Below are 23,186 nucleotides of genomic sequence, written 5' to 3'. Positions count from 1 at the left end.
ATAAGAACCCATAAGAACATAACTGAAGCAACTAATTTGTCTGTCACAAGATACTTTACATAATTTAAACTAAATTTTGGCTAAATATTCAGGTTTAATTAAAATGTCAACAGCTGAGAATATTGTATCCTGGATCGTTTTGCTCAAACATTGTAGGACTTCTTCATGATTTATTAATACTTTTCACCCAGCTTACAAATCAACTGAATAATTCATAAAAGTGGTCTTACATTTAGCATATAGTGAGAGTGCTCTGCAAGTTGACTCTTGAGTGCTGTAGGCAGTCTTAATAGTCAGTCTTTCGACAAGACCATTGTAATGCAGTAAAAAAAGGACTGTTAGAGACTGATGTGTATCTACACGGTAAGTTTTAAACCTTTCTAATGCATGCCATGCTCATGAAATAATTTTAAAGACAACTTTAACACAATGTTTTTGATTATATTATGCATGTGCTTTTGTTATTGACAGTAATTTCTGTTTTTGTTTGCATGTAGTTTAAAAAAATGTCATTCTTTCACACAAGTATAAATGTGAGAGTAAATGACAACGTACTGGTTCTTTGATTTAAAACAGCCTGTGTATATATTATAACTGAACTACTGATTGTTAAACAGAACATTATCGGTTTTGTTTCAAATGTACTTACTTTTGACTTAGGATTGAGGTAGATGAACTCATGTAAATTTATAACCAAAGGTTTGAATTTGAAACAAAACTACTTTTTTATTATATATCAGATCCAGCTTGGTTTAAAGCTGCCTGATAACAGAGTATCTAAAAATAACTTGTTAAAGAAAAAAAAGCCACAACATGAATTGTTTAAATAATAAATGAGATATTTCTGTAAACCTCAGACCTCTCTCATACTAGTCCTACTTCTTCTACTGTTAAATAACGGTGTTAAATAATCTTACTTTACTTTTTATAGCTACTCTGCTTTATTAATCTTCAAGACAATGTTTTAGATAATAATAAAAAAAATATTTTATTATATAATGTTTTCTTTAATGTTATTCAATGCTATGCAGACATATTTTAAAGAAACGCTGAACTATGATGGGCTTTGTTATTATATTGCAAATGGGAAACAGATACTTTAAACCATTTTAACACTTTTTAACATAAAGCTAATGTCATTAGCATGATTTGTATCAATAGGTATTTTAGGCTTTTGAAATATAACCAACATACTGCACATTCTAGATTAAGGATGGGCAACTTCAGTCCTGGAGAACCACTGCCCTGCTGAGTATTACTCCAACAAAAAAATGAAACACCTCATCTGCGTCATCAGATTTTGCGCTCCTATTGGTTCTTGGATTGACACATTACAGCTGTTTTCACACTGCAGGAAAGTGTCTGAAATCTTCTTACACTGCCAGAACTTCAGAGGAAATTCTGAAGACAGGCATTAAGTGGCTGTCTGTGAACATGTCAAACCAACGATATAAGGTCACCAATTTTAGCCTAGGATTTTAGGAATCTTTTAGGATTTGCCAGAAATAATTTGTTTTATTTCTATTTGTTATGTTTGTTTTATTTGCATTTCTCTTGTACACACTAGTTTCCTTACAATGCTGATGGTTTTAGATAAGTCAACCTTTAGAGGCCCACTTCTTGTGTTGAATGCATTTACAGAGATAATTTTTCCCCAAAAATAAATTTGTATTTATTCCAAGAAAGTTATATACAGTATATGAAGATTGAAAAAAAAATTATATAATACAAATTTTTATGTTGACTATCCCTTTAAGGAAACTTAAAGTCCTCCTCTTGTCTGTATTTTTTGCCTTTATTATTATAAGACAGTACAGAGAGTGACAGGAAATGAGGTTGGGAGAAAGAGGGGAATGGGATCAGGAAATGTCTTAAGGGACTCAAACTCGAGATGCCAGCAGTGCAGTAACAGTAAACACTGACTACTAGTCTGTTGGCCTAGTCGATGTCTGTAATAATTTTGAGTGCTACAGTAATATAATTAGCCACTGGTTGTACTAAAACTATAAGACTAAATAATAGAAACAACTCATATCTTCTATTTTTAAAATGATCTATGGGGATTTTGATATCTTCAAGGTTTAAGAAAGAAAAGCACAGTAGATTGGTACAGTACAAAGCTCTTGTGTTTTTTCAGTGGGTGTCAGTGATGCCCGAACAGATTTCCACTAATTGTCCTCATGTCTCACAGAACCTTGGAAGAATAAACAGATAACTTATTCTATCATAAACAGTGGTGTGAACCTACACTCTCACGGTCTGGTTCGGTTACAATTATCATGCCATCAATTTGGTTCAATTCGGTATCTCAGTGCAACACGGTGTATTGACGATGCTTTCCATACACAATTTTATATTTTACTTCACAGCACAAGAAATCTTGTATTAAAATGTATAATTTATAAATGCATTTAATATGCATTTGTAATGGGCGAAGCAGTGGCACAGTAGGTATTGCTGTCGCCTCACAGCAAGAAGGTCGCTGGGTCAAGCCTCAGTTCAGTTGGCATTTCTGTGTGGAGTTTGCATGTTCTCCCTGCATTCGCGTGGGTTTCCTGCAGGTGCTCCGGTTTCCTCAAAGGTCCAAAGACATGCGGTACAGGTGAAATGGGTAGGCTAAATTGTCTGTAGTGTATGAGTGTGTGTGTGTGTGTGTGTGTAAGAACGTGTGGATGTTTTCCAGAGATAAGTTGCGGCTGGAAGGGCATATGCTGTGTAAAAACTTGCTGGATAAGTTGGCGGTTCATTCCGCTGTGGCTACCCCGGATTAATTAAGGGACTAAGCCGACAAAAAAAATTAATTCATCACAGGCGTAAATCCCGGAGGGGATCAGAGGCTTTTCCCCCAAAATATATATATATATATATATATATACATAAAATAATTGTTTAAGTAGAAAGAAACTTGCATTTATCATTTAAAATGCATTTAGAAACAGTTGAGTTCCCGCTACCCTTCCTCAAAGTGGTTCGATCCACTGTGTGCTTTTTCCCTCATCTCACCTACTCACACACACACACACACACACACACACACACACACACACACACACACACACGTCAGGTGTGCGGCTGCGGCTGAGTACCCAGGTGAAAAAATCTAAATAATTAAATGTAATTAAAATACACTTAAATACCCGCAAATACATTTTTAGTACATTGTTATTTTTTTGTGTTAAATAAAAGTTTGATGGTTTTACACTATAAATATACTAATTAAAAGTATGTTTATACTTCAGTAGGACTTTAGTACACTTGACAAAAGTATACTAAATACCAGTAATACTTAAATAAATTTTGTGTACTACAATAAAAGTACACTACAGAAAAAACATCCAAAAGAGTTTTATTAGTGTGTTTTTCAAAAGTGTGCTTTAAATGCTTAACACATTAGTTGATTTTTAGTACACTGTTTACATACTAATCCTAAGTTTAAAATAAGTTAATATAAAAAAATCTATTAGTAATGTATTGTAGTAGAAGTACATTTTACCAAAAGTTATACTTAAATACACCTAATATGAATGCAATATTATCACTAACACTTCAATAGATTTTGAGTGTGGTAATTTTAAGTTTACATTAAATTGACTTTATTAAAAGTCTATTAGTAATGTATTGTAGTAGAAGTACATTTTCCCAAAATACTTTTAATACAGTATTTAGCACACTTTTTTCACAATTTGTACATTCTTTTAATATATTACTATTATACGTTAAATTAGTCATAAATATATTTAAATGTTTAAAAGTAGGGTTCAAGTGTATTTCTAGTTGTAACCAAATATATATTTTTTAAATACAGATATAGTATGTTAACAGCACATTTTAGTTCAATTTCAGGGTGTCTCAAAATAGCACAGGTGAGTACACTTAGATGGTATTAAGTTTATCTTAACATTTACTTAATACTATCTTTTAGTACATCAAGTACAAAATTAGTGTGCGAAAAGAGAGCACTTTTAGTACATTACTGAAAAGTGTACTAAGTATACTTATAGTGCATTTTAGTGCACTTTTTTTTACCTGGGTAAATGTAGAATTTCAGTAAGTAAGTAGGTGATTCTCTTTAATGTAGTTAATACAGACTCGTTTATGAATTAGTTGCGGCAAAAATGCTGATTACAGATGTAATTGTCCATGAATCTGCTGTATTAGTGATTAAAATGACTTATCATCTAGTTAACATAAGCTTGTTGCTAAAGCTAAAGCCATTTCCCATTCATTGTTTAATTTGTAACGACTTGGCATAATGTTAACTTAACATTAACGACCACAATTAGCAAATTGTTTAGTTGTGTATTTGCAAAATGAACACTGCTACACTGAGCACACTAACCCCACTGTATTTTTGTATAATCAGTTTCTATTCTGTTTTAAGTGACTCAGTTAATTTGAAATTAAAATGTTAACCTTTTTTAATTCTTTGTTTTTATTGTTGTGATAATTTTTATGATAGTTTTTCATTCTTTATGTAAATCACTTTGAATTACCATTGTGTAAAAAAAAGTGCTACAGTATAAATAAACTTGCATTGCATTTTTCAGTGCAGCTAAACACCAAGTACAAAAAGTTTACATATGAAGCAATTTGGCTTTAAGAATGAGTGCTTGTGAAAATATCAATGTCACAATATTAATCACAGGCAAAGGAGAAAGAAATGATTGAGGAAAAGGCAGAGCAGGGTCAGTCAGATGTACAGTGTCAGGTAAGGGTGTTGTGCATTATTGAAGGGATAATGATAATTCTTTTGGGATGAACAATTTTTTTATGTTTTCGGAGTTGTGGCTGTTTAGCAAATGAACCTCACAGGCGCACTGATTTACAATATGATCGGTCATTTTAACAAGTGTAATGTAAACAAGACAGTTATTTTGAGTATGGAAAATGTCTTTTCCTGCATTTATTCTGCTTCAGGAGTCAGTCAGTTGACTGTAAACAACACAACAAACAATGCAATAAATAGTTTTGAAGAAAAATTTGCTTTGTCGTTGAACCTGAGAAAAACTTTGAAAATCATCAATGACGCAGTCTCCATACTAAAATAATAATGATGAAACCATTTTTAACTGCGGGGACATATCTTTATTAGTACAATTCGGCTGTATTATTTGTGTCCCCTTCAAAAAAATGCTGGAAAGAAATTTTATATTTATTGTCCCCCCCTACTGTTAAATCAGATTTACGCCCATGTGAATGAATGGATGTATTTGTAATACAATGTTGTCCTTCAATACAAGCAGTCAGACAAATGAACTTTACCTTTAATTTTACCTGCTCAAAAAGCACTCTTTTTTTATTGTATCAAACAAAACTCAAGTACATGCACAGACAACATTTGAATTAGCATTTAAAGCTAATAAACCAACGTAAATATTATGCCGCTTGCTTTTTTAACACCGTCAAGTGAGTTGTTAAAATGCCCATTAGTTGTGCCCTCAATAGAAAGGGCTGCGATTAGCTGTAACACTGACTCTGTTCACTTATGAGTGACACTGAATAATGGCAGTGATGATCACAGCTGGTCCATGACAGATGGGGTGGAGAAAATTCACTACTACTTACGCTGTAACAGCTAAGAGGAGAGGAAACGTTACCTCACAACTGCAGGTCAAAGGTCTACAGTGAGAGAGGGAGAGGGGGAGAAATTGAGTTTTCAGCTTTCATTTTCTCTAAAGCTGAAATGAAGTGAATGCGCGGTGGCAATTGAAGGTGTCAGACACGGAGTACATCAACCGTTTTTTTTATGCAAAATGCGCACAAAATAGGTGGATGGAAACATACTGTAGCTACTGACATATTGGGAATCGCTAGATGACCAATCACTCTGAAGAGTAACAAAACTGACTAATGAATGCTTATTAGTTGGCACAGCACAGCCCCAGCAGGTGCAACCAATCATAATCAGGCATGTCTATTGCCAGCACCTACAGGAGAGCAAGTCAGACTTTTCAATTCAGAGTGAAAATAGATTGACTGAAGAGAGCATCTGCCAACCGGTTTCTTTGAGAAAGGAGTATTCAGCATCCAACACAGGCGACAACGCAAGTAACTGCAGTCAAGCTGGATCCATCTCCTGTCCCCTAGGCATTTCGCTGGGTCAAGCAATGCGTCTTTTTCCAAGATGTTGTTCCAACTGTGCATTTCTGGGTGCTGTAGTTTCCTTTCCCCAGATTATGGGCACAAGTACTGATTCAGTACTGAATGTTTGGGGGTCCAGCATGTGGATGCAGTGTTCGCACACAGCTCAAGCCCTCACTGCGAGGGCATGTCTTTTGCACAACAGAGGTTGTGGCACACGCTTGCTTAAGTGTGCGCCACCACTGCTGTTCCCCGCAAGTACTGTAGGTGAACACCCAGGCAGGCCGAGGGTTACAATGAGAGCTTATCTGTTGCCTTTTGGCCCACGGACCCCTCCCTCCTCCACAATAAACCCCATCCAAGTTTCAAGCATGTCTGAGGGTTCATCATGTGGAATGGCCATGCTCACACTTGATGACACTGGGGGCCAGATGTCTATTGTGGTATCAGAGAGTGGGCATTGTGCTCTGATGACAGTACAGGTCTGCTTATGCCCTACTGGGTCATATGCGAGGTCTCTGACCTGGAATGGGACTGATTAACTGTGCTTTCCCAGGTTGCTGCAGCAATAGAACTGGAGGTGACTTCACACCCAGGCCAGTACCACCACTAGCCCAACAAGATGGGTGCTACGTGGGGGCTAATAAGAGGAACAAACCCTCTAAGCCCTCTAAGATGCACAATAAGCTTACACAGGCATGGAGAGTGGCTTTCTCTGCCTGGTCCTTTCACCCTTACCGCCCTTGGCGGCAAAGAGACCAGTGGGTGTGATCATACAGTTGTAACATGCTATGGCAGTCAACCTCTGCCGCAAGACAGAACCACCTGAAGGGATCAGCCAAAGCTTCTTTAAAAAGCATGTAGGTTATCTGAGTCTCTTACAGTCAGAGCCTATGCCACTACGGGGCAGACTGCTTTCACCCTGCATGCCATGGTGGGGCTCAGAAAAGGAGCCGGGTATTTGGCCAATGTAAACTTTCCTTACATTCGGCCAAATTTCCAAAATCCCTAGTGTACAGTTAGCTAGGTAAAAGAAGTCGCATGACCCCTTAATTTTAAATTGGACAGTGGACACTGACATGCGTTGCTGCCGCTACACACTGTAATACATTTTAATGTGGTTTTAATGAGTTACAGCTTTTTGGTTTTAATGTTTTACAGCTCGATTACTTCACCAACCTTTTGGACATTCATTGTCACTCTGAATCTACGAGTATGATTAGATTTATATGCTATTCTTCATCATCCTATCTGCTTGACCTCGTTTAATGACTACTTCCAACCCTATGGCTCGCAATGTGGTCTAGTGGTCCTCTGGTCTCTAGTTTCTATTTATTTGAACTCTCCTGGCTCGTCCATCAACCCGTCGTAGGCTTGCTACACTTCACAGCTCCTCCGCCAGCGGTGTCCCATCTTCACCCAGACATCACTCTCCTGCCTCGCCAGAGAAACACTCATCGTGAATCTCGCCGTAATTTCACCTGTGATTTCCACCATGACAACTCTAAAGCAATCTGTTCATTTTTGTCCAGTGCTTGACGCACCCCCAAAAGCACCAACCAGTGGTCCGTTGATCACAGCGTATTAGCCAGTCTAGCCAGGTCACCTAATACTTCCCTTAACATTACACATGATACCTCCTCTATCAGACTTAACATCCATTAATTTACGAGCAAGTTTCATCTCCTCCAGGATCTCCTCAGCAACCATAAGTTTGACTTGTTTTTAACTATATATTTTGCGGGCTGAGATGAATGTGCATGATAAAGTTGATATCTTAAACGTGTAATTAAAATCAACTCTTGATACTGTGGCTCCAGAAAAGATAAAGAAAAAAAGGTTAGGGTTAAAGAAAATGCCATAGAAAAATTATCATATTTGTCAGTTGAGGAAATGTAGAAAATCAGTTCAACGTCTCTAGAGGAAAACTAAATTAACCATACATTATGAGATTTTGCTGTCTAATATACACAAATATAATAAAATTGTACATGTGGAAAGAGTCTTTTTATTCAAAAATCATTAATGAAAACAGCAGTAATCTTAGAAAACTCTTTTCTACTATAGATTCTTTTAAACAAAAAACAGCTAATTATTTCGACCAGTCTTCTGCAATTATGTCTGAGGATTTTGCTATATTTCTTATAGCAAAATAACCCAGATCAGAATCGATATTGTACAGATTGATCAATTTTGTGGATGAATTGGGAAGTTATCCACAAAATAAAATGGAAAGTTTTAGAAATATTAGTAAAGAAAATCTTATCTAAATCATATCTCAGTTAAAGTCCTCTTCTAGCTGTCTTGACCCTATCCCAACAGAATTTGTTAAAAAAAGGTTTTAAATTGCTTGATTGACTATGTCCTTGACATAGTAAATAATTCATTAATGACAGGAATTTTTCCTAATGTTTTTTAAAAAGCTGGGGTAAAGCCACTTAAAAAAAATAATAATTTGGACTCCACAGTTTTGAATAACTACAGACCAAATTCTAGTGTTACATTTTTTAGTAAGATTTCAGAAAAAGTTGTATTGCTACAGCTCAATCAATTTTTAGATGAGCATAGAATATAAGAAAAACATCAATCAGGATTTAGAAAAGGTCATAGTACAGAAACAGCTCTATTGAAAGTAGTAAATGACATGCGCTAACATATAGATAAAGGTAATGCTAATTTTTTAAAGTTGAATAAAGATAAAACCGAAAATCTTATTGTGGGCAAAAAACCAGAGGAGAGGATTGAAGCAGAATTGTGTTCTTTAGGTTTACAATCCAAAAAAGAATTAAAAGAACCTAGGTGTTATTTTCGATTGTGATCTTAATTTTAAATCTATTATTAATCAAGTTACAAGAACATGTTTTTATCATTTGAGAAATATTGCCAAAATTCGTTCTTTCCAATCTTTTGAGGATGCCAAGAAATTAATTCATGCTTTTATTTTTTTCTCGGCTTGATTTTTGCAATGCTATATTTACTGGTTTACCTAAGGGTTCTATAATGAAGTTGCAACTGATACAAAATGCAGCAGCCAGAGTTTTAATGAAATTCAAGAAAAAGGAGCACATCACACCAGTTTAAGTAGAATTACACTAGTTATCTCTGTACCAAAGAATAGATTTTGAGAATCTTTTATTAGTTTATAAAGCGCTACACAACATGACACCTTCCTACATTTCCGACTGTTTATCAAAATATAATCCAAACCGTTTGCTACGGTCTTCTAGCGCTGGACTTTTAGTTTACTCCGTAAACCTGATGCGATCTGGCGGCACTTCTTTAAGCCAATATGCTCCAAAAATTTGGAACTGCCTCCCTCATGAAGTGAAAGAATTTCCCAGTATTCATGTTTTTAAAAAGCGTGTTAAGACACATCTTTTTAAAATTGCATATGAATACACAAGTTTGTAAGGTTTACGCATTTTATCTATATTGTTGTAGGTTTATGTATGTATGCATTTTAGTGTTTTTTTTGTTGTTGTTGTTTGTAAGGCACTTTGAGTTGCATGTATGCTGGAAAAGTGCTATACAAATAAAATGTATTATTATTATTATTATTATTATTATTATTAACTGAAACTTGGCAGCAGCCTCATGACTATTCACAACTTAATGATTTCACTCCATCTGGTTTTGATCTCTGTCAACCTCGCGATTGTTTATTGTAAGAAGTTGAAAGTTTTACAAGTATCCATTCCTGTTTTTTCCTCATTTCAATCCATAGTGTGCAAATTGCCAGGACCATTTCTCACCATCATTCCTCCTAAACTCCTAAGTTAATGACTTTGCTGCCTTACACATCTTTTTTACTCTATCATTCATTCATTAATTCATTCATTTTCTTTTTGGCTTAGTCTCTTTATTAATCTGGGGTCACCACAGCAGAATGAACCGCCAGCCTATCTAGCATATGTTTTATGCTGTGGATGCCCTTCCAGCTGCAACCCATCTCTGGGAAACATCCATACACATTCTCATTCACACTCATAAACTATGGACAATTTAGCCAACCCAATTCCCCTGTACCACATGTTTTTGGACTTTTGGGGGAAACCGAAGCACCTGGAGGAAACCCACGCGAATGCTGGGAGAACATGCAAACTCCACACAGAAGCGGCAACTGACCGAGCCAAGGCTCAAACCAGCAACCTTCTTGCTGTGAGGCAAGAACTAGCTACTGCGCCACCACGACACCTTTTTTACTCCATCATCAAATGTAATACTTCTGGTGGACTTTAATATATATATGAATAATATTAATCACTCTCCAAAAAAAAAAAAATACTCCAATTTATCCACTCATACAAAAGCTTATACTCTGGATTTAATATGTTGCTCTGGTCTCATCCCCTCCTCCTGCACAGCTGATGAACTCCCCCATGACAGAACACTTTCTCCTCTTATTCAATCATACTGCTTCCTGATTTACCCCTGAATTGTGCTCATTGAAAGCTAAAGATCACCATCTTAAGCATCTCGGTCGTAAAAGTGGTAACACAATCCACAAAGAAATGTAAAAAACCCATATATTGCTTTATAAGGACTATCATCCAAACCAAATCCACCTGATACAATTACCTCCAACCAAGGCAACTCCAAGACTCTCTTCTTGACTTCTCTTGCTTGATAAAATTCTTCAACCCCCAGATTCTTAAGTATTTGTTCTTAGAAATCAACTTGAAGGACATATATTTTCATGAGCAAGCTCTCCCCCATGCAGAGCATCTCATTACTTGGAATGAAGCTGAACTCGGTTGCTTTTCTGCTGTGTTTCACCAACAAACATGCCACACAAGTTTGTCAGGAAAACAGTGCTGTCATGCCACTCTGATTATTACATTTGAGACCACTTCAGCACTGGCTTTGAAATCAAGTTCCCAGATTTGCATGGCAAGCCCACACACAAGGGGTGACAATCACTCCGCTGTTCCAATGTGCATTTGCTCCCTAGATGAACCATGTATTTCTACAGGCTGTCAAATTTTCCACTGTGCAATCAAACATCAGCATGCAGATGAAGAAAATAAAGCATAGAAGCAGATACAGTGTTGTTTAAAAAAAGAAATTCTGTCTATATTTTAATACAGCAAATGTTTCCCATTATTTAATTTAATAATAAATTTAGACATCTAAACTTAGATGGCTTGGTTAAAACAAGGTTAAATTTGAACTTTTATTGAAAAATCTAATAGAAGTCTATGAATAGGCCAAAACTAAACTCATGAACAAAAACGCAGGAATGAATGACTACACGTACACACTACACACACTGATTGATATGCTGCTAAAGAAACGTGTTTTCTTATATTAAAATAGCTGAGCTGCTTAATGTCTTTGTTGAAAGAGATTACACAAATCAAATGTTTTCAATAGCCTAATAAGAACATTTTTTTTGAGCAGTAAATATCTCATAATACAGGTTCGCTGTTTTTTCAGTTAAATACAGTCTTGACAAACTAATCTTCATAATTACAAACTTCAGACTAGTAGTTTACTTTGTCTTAAAAAAATATTGTTACGTAACTTTATAAGTTAATACGTTGACTTTGCCAGCACTGTGGCTCATATCCATCCAGCATGTACAGATTAAAATTTGACGAAAATAAGTTCCGTATTTGAAACCTTATTCAAATAAGTGTTTGGGTTACTAATTTAAATGCAACGGATAATTTGTGTAATTATGTACAGATTTACCTTAATGGGTAGGCAAATGTCTTGTTGGTCCAAGTAGCACACAAGAAGATCGAAACAAAGAACTGCAGGTCACATGTCAATTAGCCTATGGAGTGGAACGTTACTGCTCAACCAATCAAAGAGCAGTATAAATCAGACAGCTATCATTCATAATAAATAAATAAATAAATAAATAAATATAGAACATTTCAGTCCGAACACAAGAGGGCAGAAGAGAATCTTTTGGAAAAAATATCGTTATACTTTGAAAAACATTTTATATTTATAATAAATAAAACATTAATAAAAAGTACAAAACAATGTGTCAATAAAATAAATGTTGATGTTAACATGATTAAACAAAAAAGTACAACCAGAAAGACAAAATGAAATATTTTTTACAGAAATTAATGGAATCTTTAATGGAGTAAAATTATCCACTGATATAAAATATTCTAAAGCTATTAAAACTTACCATAACCTGTCTGTCACACACCATTAAGTGATATAAGCAATAATTTTCTTTTGATGAAACAAGCTCTTTTTTATGCTCAAAATAATATTTTTCCATTTAATTGCACACTGTATGAATTTCTTAACCCAGTAAGTTTAACATAGCTTAATTATAATTAAAATTGAATGGATATTACTTAATGGAATTAATTAATATTACTTACCGAACATTTAAAATTGACAAATAATTTATTTACCATAAAGCAGTTTGAATGCGGTGCATGTTTTTTCCCACGTCTCAAAATCCATGCGTTCAACACCACACACACGCACGCACGCACGCACGCACACACACACACACACAAACTTCAACTGTTAAATCCTCTCATCCCTGCTGTGTGTGGTCAATGTCAGTGAGAGTTTAACCTTATTTCTCGCAGAACCACCCTCATTTAAAATAGACCTTTTCGATTGGCCACATGCCGCGACTATTCAAGGTAACCCCGCCTTCACATTCAGTAAAGTCTTCTGATTGGCCGCTTTTTATTGCTCCTCCTTTTGCCTTTTGACAGTAGGAGACGGCATAGTGAGTTTGTTATCCGTGGCTCACGTTTCATCAAGACAGAGAGAGATGAGTGGACAGACAGACACAATCTGACGACTTTATGTGCTACAAATTATCGGCTTGAGCAGGAGTGCAGACATGGAGTTCACGTGAGTATTTGTTGTCATGGAAAAGGGACAGACGGCGCAGAGAGTAGCGTTTTCTTGCGTTGCTTTAACTTGCTTTCTGTTTCTACGATGCCAGCAACATGTGTTGAACTTACTGTAGGCTACTATAGCTGTGAATTGTAATATTTTGAGAAAATAATCTGCATGGCAGAGAATTCTCCATTCTTTGCATTGAACGGGCAGTTTTGTTTGGCGTTTGACGTGACGTTTCATATTGAGGTAAAGTTGGTTTGATATTCGAACATTAGTTAAGTGACAACTTGTGACATGCTACCTATATTGTTTACCATGGTACTTTGAATATTCAGTCTAGAATCGCATGTAAATATGACTTCAAAACAACATTAGCACTATTTATTTGACTGTGAACAATAATGTATTTTGATAGTCATTGGCTGTTGATTTCACCATTTAGAATTTGCAAAGATTACTTTAATAAAAATATATTATTAAGGAGAAAGTCTGAATTTGTGGATGTAAAACCAACTTTACCTCAACGCATTTCATAAAGAGAAAGCAATCATACCGCATATAAGTTTCTGCCTTAATCTGTGCTCATTCAGCAAAATCTAAACATGCATATTATATGGTCATTTTGTTTCTGCAACAAAATAGGTGAATTTCAGTTGACTTTTAATAGGAGCAGTGCACTACAAACATTCCTTCAGATATTTTCAAAAAATGAGCAGGGACAAATATGCTGTTATTATTAAAACCATACATTAGACTGTAATTCAACAGATAAGTTGAGATGATTCATGCCAACCTGACTTCATCTTTAGCTTAATTGCATTCTCATTCCATTTATGTTTTCCGTTTAATCCTTCAGCAGATATTTTACTGGGATTTACTAACAGTAGTATCAACACCACTTTCAAAATGCATCAACATGACTACAAACAAGCCGTTTTATTTTTCGGTAATTCATTGTAACATGACAGCCCTGCTCCCTTTCTGAACGTCTGGAAACAGTTTATCTACACTTGCAGACTGTGCACTGACGCCTGTTCAAGGAAAATATGCCACTCTGATATAAGATGATGTGTGTGAGTGAGTTTTCAGTTTTTATCTTTTCAACAGTTAGATAGACCTTGGTTGGTGCTCCTTGCTCTGCTATTGTAAATCACTTAGGGTTTGCAACTTTAATGATCATTGCGATTGTATATAATCACCTGAAAATATTGCCACACACACACAGAGATTGTTGTGCTAAGTTTTCTATATCACCACATTACTGTCAAGCCAGCAATTTGTCTAAAGTCACACACAACTTTAGACAATCATTGTTTGTCTTTCCCCAAAATTACACTGTCATAGGAAATTTTAGATCACAAACAAGATCAGTCTACATTTTTATGTCGTAAATCACACACAGTCAAGCAAATACTGTAGGCCTCCTCAGGAAACTGATTGGCCCAGTGTCCTGGTTTGCATACAGGAAAGCAGTGGCTCTTGATATTTTTAGTGGCACTAAAGACAGACTGTGGTCCATATTATAACACTTACTGTATAGAGACATAAAAGCCTAGACTAAAGTGGATTGTTATTCATAACACTAGGTCCAGAAATAACTGTAAAACATATGCTTAACTGTAAAACATAAATTTACTTATGTAAACTTATGCTAGCATGGCGAATGTTTGCAGAGAAACAAATGGATAAATAAACACTGTACGCAACATACTGTATAACAGAAATTAATCAGTTTTTTACATAGTTGAACATTAAAAGGATAGCTCACCTAAAAATGAAAATGGTCAATGTTTAACTACTCCCAGGTTGTTGCAAACCTAGATGATTTTTTTTTTTTTTTTTTTTTTTTGCTGAACACAAAAAGTTTTTTTTAAGAGTTTAGGTAACTAATCAATTTCTATTCTGCATTGACTGCATTTTTTCTATAGTAATGAATTTGTATCTCTTCAAACTTTTACAGGTGACTTATTTGAAGACTCATAAAAACCCAAACCATATGTTCGAGATTGCATACTGTCTGATACTACGTTGATATTACATGACCAATGATAATGAATTTTCTATCGTGTGAGTGGAAACTTCACCACTTATCTCTCCTGTTCCTGCGTCATTAAGTGAATTTAACAATTATAAAAAATAGTTGCTTACAGTGTGGAGAATTTAATTATATCTCCTGTAAGTTATCACACATGAAAAAGATGTTCCACACTTCATTTAGGGCCCTATCATACACCTGAAGCAATAAGGTGCAAGACGTGTATGATGCGATTATTATTATTATTATTATTATTATTATTTATTTAATTTTTTGCCATTTTCAGACCAGTGTAACCCTAATTTTCAGATTTTTCACCATGTTGTTTGAATGGCAAATCCATTTGGCAGCTTTGTGGACTCATGGGTGGCTGGGCAATAAAAGAGGTGTGTTGAGGCGCATTGTTGGTATGTTGCTGTTCAGAGGAACTGAAATAGACTGCACCATTGACTAACTAAAAACTGGTCTAAAATCCAGCACAGAGCGCGTTAGCACCTATGCAGGTCCAAAACGTTTACACATTGCTGAAGACACACAGGATGTACAGCAATACACAAGTATCTTTACATATTAAAAATAATTCAAGGATTATAATGTTAAAAAATATATATTATAATTATTATTTATTTATTCATTTTCACTACCTCCATGTCAGGATGATTGTTTTTAGTTTATTCATGACAATTTGTATTATTATTAGTAGTATTATTTATTACATGTATATTTATATTTCTTTTAATATAAACAAGTTTAGATTTGTCCATCTGTTGGGTTTTAGAGATGTGGGTCTCTATATGGGGCATAAGAATAGGACGTGTGTTTGGATATAACTCAAGGGACAAAGCCCTGATGAGATGATTAGTGCTGATGAAAGTGGTGGAGGAGGGGCTGTGTCAGAGAGTCAGTCTTGTGTGGCATGGATTGTGATGGGCTGTAAATGTATGGCAAAGGTCATATGTCTGTATGGTGTCTGTGCATGCACCTGACTTTCTTTCATCTTTTTGATTCACTGAAGTACTTGTTTGTGTTTGAATATACTCATTTATTTAATAATTTTTTTCATGCCAATAATTTACTGGTAGTATTGTGTGACAAATAATTAACAAACTAATTGTGACAAACTAATTGTGTGACATACGCATGGGATGATAACTGGTTTCAAGGTTTACCGCGGTTTGAAAAAGTCAAGGTTTTAAAACTGCAAAAATGTTTGGATATACTGTTCCTAAGGTACATGTACGATTTTTCATGTAAGACAACACTATCTCCTGCAGAAAAGATAACCAAAGATGCCTTTTTGAATTTGTAAAGAAATCAGAGTTTTGAAACCTAATGAAGACAGCAGAAGTCAATGATTTATTTTCATTATTTCACCTGACATGTTTACTGTTCTGAAAAATGTTAAATGTTTCTCAAAACAAAATGTATTATGTTAAAAGGGGGAAAACCCAGACATTTAAAAATAATAAATTTTAGAGCAGTAATCACAGTACCGTCAAACCATGATGTTTTTATCCAAGGTTATCAAACTGTCAGAATCTTATACCGGCCCATGCCTAGTGACTATCAATTTAACTACTTAAATTTACAGTGCAGAAATTATAATTCTTTTGTCTTAAATCCTTCAAATAGTGCCTTGATGACAGTGATTGATTTAATTGTCTCTTGCTCCTGTTTTCTCTTTCTCATTAATTTACAACACTACAACACCGCAATACTTACTGTATGATCAAATTTAAACTGGGCTGAATCTATTTAGTCAAAATAACTGATGATACCATTATTTGTACCCAATTCACAATAGCTTTATCTTCAATGCTGGCAGACTGTCAATACCACTGCACCCTAAACATAATTAATAACATTTTAAATTAATTTCATCTGATTATAGGAACTTCATGTTTTCATGTGGTGCACATTAATAGCTGCATCTTTCTGAAATGACCACAGTCATTTCAGAACAATCACAATCATATTTTTTATCTAGGGTGACCCGTCTGCTTGCAAAGGATAAATGTTTGTGCTTTTAATTTGGTGGGACAATGCAGCCTCTGCAGAAAAAACAGGTTTGCAAATGTGTTTAATTATAAATTAAATAAAATGAGATTTTGCCCCAAAAAAATCTTTGCCCCAAAAAAATATCATTTTCTTATCCTAAACTGGTTTTAAAGTAGTTGTTTTTTTTACCCTGACATTTAAAAAGCACATATTTCAGAGCAGTAATCACAGTACAGTGATCCCATGATACTATGATATTTTTATTCAAGGTTATCATATACAGTCAGAATCTTACACCGGCCCATGAATATTGTGCACTCATACTTAATATAAAGTTCAGTTGAACTGACAGTTGACCTTTTCCCAGACTACAATAGATGTCTGCCCTCTGCAATCTTGCCTCCCAGCTCATTGACCTCTATGATGATCCTTTACATAAAGTCATTGATTTGTTCCTCTCCCTTACTGTCTGTGTACGTAGACAAAATACAAATGCTCACACAAACACTTTTTACTTGTGTGTACAAACAATATGTGGTAAAATGCAATTGTTATACTGTAAAAGACAAATGGTTTCAAATGCAAAATAGATTTTATTACTTTGCGAATTTGGCTGTGATTTTAATTCTTGATAATTGATGATTAGCCATTAAAGGGATGTTTCACTTTCCGCTTAAAATTTAATAAGTAAATTCAGTAAAGTAGTTACTCACCTTTATGCCATTCCATAAGTATTTTGTTCATCTTTGAAGCGCAAATCAAGCTATTTTCAATTAAATTTGACAGCTCTCTAAGCCTCCATAAACTGCACTTGTGACAATAAATTCAGTATAGAAAGCTATAGTACCAAGAACAACTATGTTTTTGAAGCGATATGAGATTTATTTAGTGCATTTAAAAAATGACTTTACTCAACAGTTTTTTCACTTCAGTTTTAGTTCTGTACACACACTTGTGAGAGAACTACACGTCATGCTGATGTGTAATCTGGATATGCTTTCACCTTCTTGAAAAGCAGAGAAAAATACGCAATTATGTTGTGCAATTTAGATCAGGTTTTGAGCCAAATTATAACTTATGTGACTTTTATTTTTTAACCGGACTGAATTTCAGGTTTGTCATGGATCATTTGTTGTACTGTGTTTGTGCAATATACAGGGGAAATGGAGGCGATTAACCTCTCAGGCTATGTAATCGGGTGATTAAAAGTTTTTTTTGACATGACAAACAGGATTCAAATTTGGTGTTTGTGCCCTCACTGTACTGTGATGGCGTGATTGTTAAGATATATATTCAAGAATGTAAGTGCTCCTCCAGCAAACATTAGCCTAAAAACTTAGTCAGAGCATCTGTATCAATTAAATACTCAGTCTATACAGGTATGTACTTAAACGTATCTCCCACAGTAAGCTGAAATGAATGGATTTATTTTGTGCATATGAAATGCAGAGAGAGCTTTGTTTTTGCTTTTGTTGTGTTGACTGATGTGGTCGAGGCCTTGTTGATCTCCATGGTCACTGGTCAGTATGGTTGTGTGAAGCTAATGTGAATTGCCAAGGCGGGTCATAAACAAAACAGCTGAGCTCAGTGTCTGGAAAGCCCTGTGATGGGCTGGCCTGTTTTGAACAACTTCATAGCAGAGCTGAACAATGTTTGGCTGCTTTGCAAGCTTCGAAAAATTAGGATTGCTATCTGTAAGTAAACCTAACTATTAAGGTTCTGTTTAAAAAAAAAAAAATAGTGTGTGATGGTGCACCATGTTGTTAATGATATACCTGAAAAACTGTGCTATTGTTTTGGTAATGACGGGTCATATTTTGTTGCTGCTAGCACTCAAATGTGTACTGCTCTGCTATGTTATTAATAATTTATCCTGATTAACTGTGCTGTTGCTTTGATACTGAAGGGTCATATTTGGTTATTGCTAGCACTCAAATGTCTGAACATTTTTAATATTTATATGAATTAAAACAAACTTTGTAGTTTATTGGAATTTTAGTGCTATTGCAGTTTATACAGATTTCTTAAATGTGTTTTTTTTTCTTTTTGTTATTGACTGTTGATTTGTTTACTGATTTTGATTAGGTTGTTACATTTAGCAAAAATTCAATAGTTAATAACATTTAAATGTAACACTTTTCCCAATACCACTTTTAGTATCAGAAATACAGATAAGCTATATAACAAAATATTTAAAGTTAAACTGGCATGCCAACCACGTTTTAAATTTCTGTTCATTTTCTTTACCTTGTTGTTGTAAACTTAAAAGTTATTCATCATTGAAGTCAAATTATTATTTTTTTTATTAAGCTTTTTGAGTATTCTTCTGTGCATCCAACACTTTGGCTAACAAATACAATAGTATACATTAAACAGATTGCCTTTTCTGAAGAAACATGACCACTTTAAATGAGCAACAAATTCAGTTTAGAATTCTATTGACAACAAAGCACATACATAATCTCTGTAAAATTTCGTAAACATAGAATCAGTTTTTAATATCTACACCTTCCACAACTGTAAACCCAGCCATCTCAGTTATTAACGTCTACACCTTCACCAACCCTAAACCCAAGCATCCCAGTTAACGTCTACACTTTCCCCCCAACTCCAAACTCAACCATCACAGTTATTAACGTCTACACCTTTCCCAAACCCAATTATCACAGTTAGTAAGATCTACATCTTCCCCAACCCTAAACCCATCCATCAAAGTTATTAAAGGTTCACAAAACCCTTGAGTACTTTTTTTTGTTTGTTTTTTTTTAACAAATTTGTGTGTGTTGCAGTGTTAAGACAATCAGTTAAGACAATGTAAGCACCTGTTAGCTTTGATTGTGAAGAAAACTGGATAATTTTGAGTTTTTGTCAGCTAATTTCATCTTACGGGTTTAAAGTGATTTTTGGGGCAGGATCGAAAACAGTGACGTAGCGCAAAACTGCAAGTAAAGTAATTACACATCGGTTTCTCATTATTATTCATAGCTGAGTTTTCTTAGCCTATGAGAAGAGCCTGCTTCTTAATTATTCATGACTATGCATGCTTTCCAAAGGCACGACACAGACCTACCAGTGCCAAGCTGTGAGACCCTATGTTGATGACTGAGTTAGATTGTGTTCATGGACCCACGGCACACAGTATTTAGCCATTCATGAAGGTGTTTGTTTCCACATGTATGTGTTTGTTTCCATGATCCACTGGGTTTGTTGCATGTTTTTCCCCACAATCCTTTCAGGGCCGATACAGCAAAGCTGTATGTGTGCAGTTAGCATTTTTGTCGGGAGAGCCGTACGAGAATTGGAGAATGGGAGACTTTGTCTTTTATCAGTGGAGTTTGTTTACATTTAGACACATTGCCATGCTGCTGTGTTCACCTAAATCCTCCAGATTACCAGCAGCAGGGCTAATGGTTGAAATGGGCAGGACAAGAGACCTGCTGCACTTAGTCTGCATTCAGACACAGGGATTGAGGGAGAAGTCCTCATTTATAGTGTTTATATGAACACGATGAGGATTATGAGGATATAAATTGTGGTTATGTGTATATAAAATTACGAATAACAAATGTAGCAGGACATTTAAATTACTGTTTATTTCTTTTATACAATTTTTTTTTTTTTATAAAATCATGGGTCTCCTTACGGTTTGTGTCTCATTTTTTAAACCAACTGACAACCATTGTTCTCTCCCCTCCTTCTCCGCTACTCTGCTGGCCACGCCCACTCCTTCCTCTGCTCTCAGAGCCCCACGCCCATTATGATGCATTTTTTGTACAAAAAATCTTATATAGACTTGAACCAAAAGTGGGGGGTTTCATGGCCCTTTAACGTCTACACCTTTCCCAACCCTAAACCCAACTATCACAGTTATTAACGTCTACACCTTCCCCAAGCATAACAGTTATTAACGTCTACAACTTCTCCATCCATGTCAGTTATTAACATCTACACCTTCTCCAACCCTAAACCCAACCAGTTATTATTGTTTACACCTTTCCCAACCCTTAACCCAACTATCACAGTTATTAATGTCTACACCTTCCCCAACCATGTCAGTTATTAACGTCTACACCTTCTCCAACCCTAAACCACCTGTTATTAACGTCTACACCTTCCCCAACCCTAAACCCAATCATCACAGTTATTAACGTCTATCCCTTCCCCAACCATAATGGCTATTAACGTCTACACCTTTCCCACCCCTAAACCCAACCATCTCAGTTATTAACGTCTACACCTTCCCCAACCATAACAGTTATTATTGGCTACACCTTTCCCAACCCTTAACCCAACTATCACAATTATTAACGTCTACACCTTCCCCAACCATAGAAGTTATTATTGTCTACACCTTCCCCAACCCTAAACCTAACCATTACAGTTATTAATGTCTACATCTTTTCCAACCAGTTATTAACGTCTACACCTTCCCCAACCCTAAACCCAATCATCACAGTTATTAACGTCTATACCTTTCCCAACCATAACCGTTATTAACGTCTACACCTTTCCCATCCCTAAACCCAACCATTACAGTTAACAACTACACACCTTCACATACCCCAACCCTTAACCCAACCATCATAGTTATTATTGTTTATACACTCCCCAACCCTAACCCAACCAGTTTTTAACGTACAGCCGCGGGTTGCAGCGGCTGTCATACCTGACGTGCTCGCCATTGTATGGTTATTTGCAACCACAGGATGTGACGCTGAGTTGGCCAACTGTCATGACAAACGGAAGAAGAAGTCAGCGAGTTGCATGGTGAAGTTGCTAAATGAATTAATAATAATAATAATAATAACAATAATAATAAGGGTGATGCTGTGGTGCAGTAGTTAATGCCGTCACCTCACAGCAAGAAGGTTGCTGATTCGAGCCTCGGCTGGGTCAGTTGGCGTTTCTGTGTGGAGGTTGCATGTTCTGGCTGCGTTCACGTGGGTTTTCTCCGGGTTCTCCGGTTTCCCCCACAGTCCAAAGACATGTGGTACAGGTGAATTGGGTAAGCTAAATTGTCCGTAGTGTATGAATGTGTGTGAATGAGTGTGTTTGGATGTTTCCCAGAGATGGGTTGCGGCTGGAAGGGTATCCGCTGTGTAAAAATGTGCTGGATAAGTTGGCGGTTCATTTCTCTGTGGCAACCCCAGATTAATAAAGGGACTAAGCCGAAAAAAAAAAAAATGAAATAAAATATAATAATATTATTATTATTATTATTATTATATAATAAATCAAGTTAATTGGTTGTGGAGAAATTTGGAGAAAACTCATCAAAACATTTGTTGAAAATGTTCTCTGGTAAGCATTTCCGCCATCTTGCCAACAACATCTCATTGTGGCATCTTGCTTGGTTCAATGGGATCTCGATAACTCCAAGTTAAGCCATTAACTAACTACAAGTTATGCCCCTTTATCTTACGCCCCTTCATCTTACACTTGCACCACTGGCCTGATATCTCAGGCTAAGACTAGAAAATGAATAAATAACATTTATAAACAACTAAATTTATTAAACATGGATTTTTCAAGTATTTAACCACAGTATCCAGCAATCTGGAAGACATTCAGATAATTTCAATAAATGTCAAGAATTTGTAAATATTAAAGCAATTTTGTTTTTATGCATTTAAACTGGGATATCTAATACATAGAATTGACTTTTTTTTTTGTATGCGTGTAGCAAATATTGTCTTTTTAAATTCCATGCCTGGAACATTCTTTTAAATATCTTTTTTTATGTTCCACAAATTAAAGTTCCCAGATTTTCTTTTTCATTAACCTTAATCTCAGTCTTAAGTTTCATAAAGCTGTGATGCTTGTAAGCATGCATACACTGTTAGTTTTGCTTTAATTTACTTTGTATGCCTGTGTGTGTTTTCATTCCAAAGCGTTCCTCCCATTCAGACTGCCATACTATGAGTCAGCACTAATGATGCAAGCTGACAAAAGCAGCTGTATCTCATTGGTTTGCACTTTCTCATGTGCTCTCTCTGTCTCCCTCACACACACGCACAGAATCACACTCACTCACTTGCACGCAAACACACAGACTTTCTTTCTTTTGGTTCTGCATCATTCATTCTAATCTGCTAAAGCCATGTTGGCTAAAAAACAGACACATAATGATGCCATCTGCACCTTCATCTCCTCTTAAACTCAGAATTACATCACAATCCCATAATGCTTTGCAAAGAGTACTGCAGTGAGTTAGCATTTCAGGAGAGCGAGCGAGTTAAAT

The 23,186-nt window shown here is 35.6% G+C and overlaps 1 protein-coding gene across 2 annotated transcripts in view; it reads left to right on the top strand.

Moving 5' to 3' along the window:
* The first annotated feature begins 269 nt into the window (after positions 1-269).
* The window catches only part of trim2a (tripartite motif containing 2a), a 64,050-nt gene continuing 41,133 nt past the window's right edge, over positions 270-23,186 (top strand). The window contains exon 1 of one of the 2 annotated variants that reach the window (XM_068223966.2): positions 270-363. The gene's annotated coding sequence lies outside the window, so the exon portion shown is untranslated. 2 annotated transcript variants of the gene reach the window in all.

The sequence above is a fragment of the Danio rerio genome, chromosome 1 (genome assembly GCF_049306965.1).
Source record: "Danio rerio strain Tuebingen ecotype United States chromosome 1, GRCz12tu, whole genome shotgun sequence".
In the NCBI taxonomy this organism is placed as follows: Eukaryota; Metazoa; Chordata; class Actinopteri; order Cypriniformes; family Danionidae; genus Danio; species Danio rerio.
Note: the sequence above shows the minus strand (reverse complement) of the source record. Positions and strands in the feature narration are given on the sequence as shown.